The sequence below is a fragment of the Myotis brandtii genome, unplaced genomic scaffold (genome assembly GCF_000412655.1).
Source record: "Myotis brandtii unplaced genomic scaffold, ASM41265v1 scaffold105, whole genome shotgun sequence".
In the NCBI taxonomy this organism is placed as follows: Eukaryota; Metazoa; Chordata; class Mammalia; order Chiroptera; family Vespertilionidae; genus Myotis; species Myotis brandtii.
In genome coordinates this window covers 1,101,481-1,105,850 of record NW_005353538.1, presented here as the reverse complement: position 1 = coordinate 1,105,850, position 4,370 = coordinate 1,101,481, and the positions used below count along the sequence as shown (strand labels likewise).

At 44.2% G+C, this 4,370-nt stretch overlaps 1 pseudogene; it reads right to left on the bottom strand.

Moving 5' to 3' along the window:
• Positions 1-3,222: 3,222 nt before the first annotated feature.
• On the bottom strand, positions 3,223-4,002 carry LOC102245853 (annotated as a pseudogene).
• Between the last annotated feature and the right edge of the window lie 368 nt (positions 4,003-4,370).

Here is a 4,370-nt window from a genome sequence, read left to right as displayed (position 1 = left end):
CGGCCAGGTTAGAATGTGCTTTCTTTAATCAGAACAAAACAATCACGGTTAACAGAGCATGATTAATATTTCCTATAACTATAGCTAGTCCCCAATATTCTATTTCTGCCTCCAACATTTGGGGCTGGGGGTCCAGCATCATTTTTGTTTTAAGGCTTCCAAGAAGATCCTCATGTGCAGCCAAGGATGAGAACCACTGTTCTTAAAGGACACTTACTTCCTACAGCAGCATTCCAAACCTTTTCTTCTAAAGTCCACATCAGATCAAAGCCATACATAGAAGCTTTATTAGCTCTCCTCCTCCCCCAGACAGACTTCTGTTTGTTCCTGTCTTAGAGAATGACATCACACTTTAGCTGTAAGGCTATCCTGGTCCTTACATACTTCTCTTTTTAAATAAAATATTCTATCAGCTACTCCCTTTCCCTTACATTTTTATTTTTAAAAAATATGTTTTTATTGATTTCAGAGAGGAAGAGAGAGAGAGAGAGAGAGAGAGAGAGAGAGAGAGAGAAACATCAGTGATGGGAGAGAATTATCAATCAGCTGCTTCCTGCACACCCCGCAACTGGGGATTGAACCTGAAACCTGGGCATGTGCCCTGACCTGGAATAAAACCCTGACTTCCTAGTTCATGGGTCGATGCTTAACCACTGAGCCATACCTGTGGGCTCCCTTACATTTTTAATGTCTTCCTCTCTGCTAGTTCTTCCCCTTAATCTAGATTCATGCTCAAGTTTCTATCCCTTCTAAACAGCAAGCAGAAATAATCTGCTTTTTCCCTGCTGGTGAGATTCCTGGACCTCCTACCTCTTCCCCTCTCGATATACTTGCACCAGCGTACTTTTTCCCGTTGTGACGGGACAGCCAATAGGTTCGCACTGCCTGTCACTACTTGAGCCAATTCAGCAGAGGCAGGGTTGAATCACATATGAGTGTTTATTCTGATCCTGCCGGCAGCGTGGGAGAGTAGCAGGTCACCCACAGAAATCTGCTCTGCACCCCACCATAAGCCACTGCTTATGGTCGAAGGACAAAGATTACAGGGAGAAGTAGGCAGAGGGTATGCCAAATGGGCAGATTACAGGTCTGGAGCTTTGCAAAGACTGGGGGTCTTCAAAGGGCCTAGTGATATGCAAAGGGCTGGGGTCCTCAAAGGGCTGGTAGCTCTGGTTTCGGCAACAAGGTTGTTAATCTTCCCCAGGTTGTTTATAATGATAAATAGTGGCCTGGTGCACGAATTCATGCACATTGAAAGGAAATGAATTAGAAGAAATATATTAATATTGCTATTCACCCTTTCTCTATAATAGAAGTGTCAACCAAATTTACGATTGACAATGACAGATCAAAATACATGCGTGCATCTATATCTATATCTATATCTATATCTTTACCTATCTATCTATCTATATATGTGTGTATATATATATATGTATATATATATATACACACACTAGAGGCCCGGTGCACGAATTTGTGCACAGGTGGGGTCCTGCTGGCCCGCCCCAATTGGGCCCCCCCATCGCAATTGGGGGCGGAGCCAGCTGTGGGGAGAGGCTGCAGGCAGTTGGCTGGCTGGCCCCACACCCTGGTCAAACTCCCGGTCAAGGGAACAATTTGCATATTAGCCTCTTATTATATAGGATATATATATATATACATATATAAACAAACTTGCTTAATTAGACCTGCTTTCTGATTTAGCTTTTTTCCAGCCCAGTGAAACACCCCAACTTCTCTTTCAGGTAATTGTCAGCAACACAGCAGTAAATATCAACACGAAGCAGATTATTATTGTAGATCACACAGGGAGAACAAAGGGTAAAATATTTAACTGCAGCAGTGTTTGACTATATTCTGTGCAGTGAGAAAACCTGAAGTCATTTTCAAGGTCCACCATTTCTTCTTTTCAGTTGGGTCACGTTTCTAAGCTTTCTAAATCTCCAACTAATGGAAAGAAAATAGGATTTCACCAAGTCTCCTATCTACCTACTCCAGGACTTCTGTGAGGATCAAATGAGATGAGGCACGGGAAAATGTTTCACAGACATTTGGTTACAGTATAAAATGTTTCTACCTGGCTATACAGCAAGTAGTGTTCCTGAGCTGAAGAAACTCCAAGGAGGCTAGTCACTAGGGAGAGGAAGCTGGGCGTTGCTACGTGACATCATTATCCAGACGGACATTTAGCATATTAGCCTTTTATATATAGACTAGAGGCCCGGTGCACGAATTCTGTGCACTGGGCGGGGGGGTCCCTCTGCCCAGCCTGCACCCTCTCCAATCTGGAACCCCTCGGGGGATGCCCGACTGTGGGATCGGGCCTAAACTGGCAGTCGAACATCCCTCTCGAAATTGGAGACCACTGGCTCCTAACCACTCACCTGCCTGCCTGCCTGGTCACCCCTAACTCTCACCCCCTGCTGGCCTGGTCGCCCCTAACTGCTCTCCCCTGCCGGTCTGGTTGCCTCTGTCTTGGCCCCGCCACTGTGGCTTTGTCCGGAAGGATGTCTGGAAGATGTCCAGTCTAATTAGCATATTACCCTTTTATTAGTATAGATAGGCAGCTCCCTGATAGGGAGGATGGGCTGTACTTCCAGGTGAGCTCCCAGGTCCCACCAGGTTAGAATGTGCCTTCTTCAATCAGAACAAAACAATCACGGTTAACAGAACATAATTCATATTTCTTACAATTATAGTTGGTCCCCAATATTCTATTTCTGCCCCTACCACAGTCACATCACTGTCCTGCTCAAGAGTCTTTAATGGTTCTTTATTTTTTTATAGGACCAACTTTTATTTAAGACCAAACTTTTTTTTTTTAATCTATTTTTTATTGATTTTTTACAGAGAGGAAGGGAGAGGGATAGAGAGTTAGAAACATCGATGAGAGAGAAACATCGATCAGCTGCCTCCTGCACACTCCCCACTGGGGATGTGCCCGCAACCAAGGTACATGCCCTTGACTGGAATCGAACCTGGGACCCTTGAGTCCGCAGGCTGACGCTCTATCCACTGAGCCAAACCGGTTAGGGCAAGAACAAACTTTTAAAAGTAAAAATGAATGAAACCATGTGAGATGAAGATATAAAGACAGAAATTCAATGTAGAAAAAAAGGTCTTGCTGGGAAACAGTCGAGGAGAAACGCTAGAGACATTTCACAGGCCCACAGGAAGCTCACCTTGTAAACAGGAGTAAGCTGCTACCGATGTCCCCCACACCATCAGGGTTTCATTTTGCTCAGCCTGAGATCTCGCTCAATTTCAAACTGCCTGTGATCCACTCGGTCTAGAAAAGCTTTCCGTTCAATGTACCCTTCCTTTCCTCGATTGTGGATGGCTAGTTCTTCACCAAACCCTCTTCCTCCTTGAAGCTCTCCCAGTCCAATTTGGGCTTCTCTGGGGTGCATCTTCTGCTTCCTGGCTCCAATTCCCCCAAAAGGCTACTCATTCCACTGGGTCTTTTTAATCCTGACCCAGCAGGGATGATGCCAGAATTGAAGGGACACTAGTCTGTGGTTTTTCTTTCTCATTTTGCTCGAAGAAGGATTTGGCCTATTTAGACGTAATAATCCACTTCCTCAGTCACCCTGACTTCTTCACCAGTAAAATCAAACACTTGGGTGATTTTAACTTTTTCTTTAGGTTTCTCTAGCTCTTCTGCTTTGACCAACAGTTCATTTGAAGTAGTCTCTTCAGTCTCTTCTCTTTTTTTTAACTTGTAGACTCAGGGGCACTTTTGATTTTGGTGCCACATCGTTGAGGAAGCTGGCCCACAGTTCATCCTCCTCCTTTTTCCTTGCATCCTCGGACCTGGTGCCTTCTTGCTCTGCAGCGGTGTCTTCCTCCTCATTGCTGCTTCCTCCAGATTCCCCACTGACACGCTCCTCTTCCTCTTCTTCCAATGAGAGGCCACCTTGTCTTCTCTTCCTGGCAGGAATGCTCTGAGCCTTTTTCCCCCCCTTTGGTTTTCTGTGTTTGCTGTCTCAGTGTCAGCATTTGTCTTGCTGAACAGGGTGGACCACAGGGGATGGGACAAGACCATAACCTTAGATGGCATTCAAGGTCAAATTATTATTATTCAAAATAAAAGGCAAGTAAATGGGAGGCACTCACATCCTATATGTCCTTGTTAAAAAGTATTCTGGATCATTTCTAATTTTTGAGCCACCATGATCCGAGTCTTTTTTGCTGTTCGTCTTAAGTTTTTTTTTTGTTTTTTTTTTTTGCATCTGATATAACAATTACACACTAGGAACAAAAGTACAAGGGAGGATCTGAGGGGGCACAAGTATCTGCTATTGTCCAGAAGTTCTCATTTTTCTTCTGGGAAGTTAATTTCATCTATTCCTATATTTAGACAATAT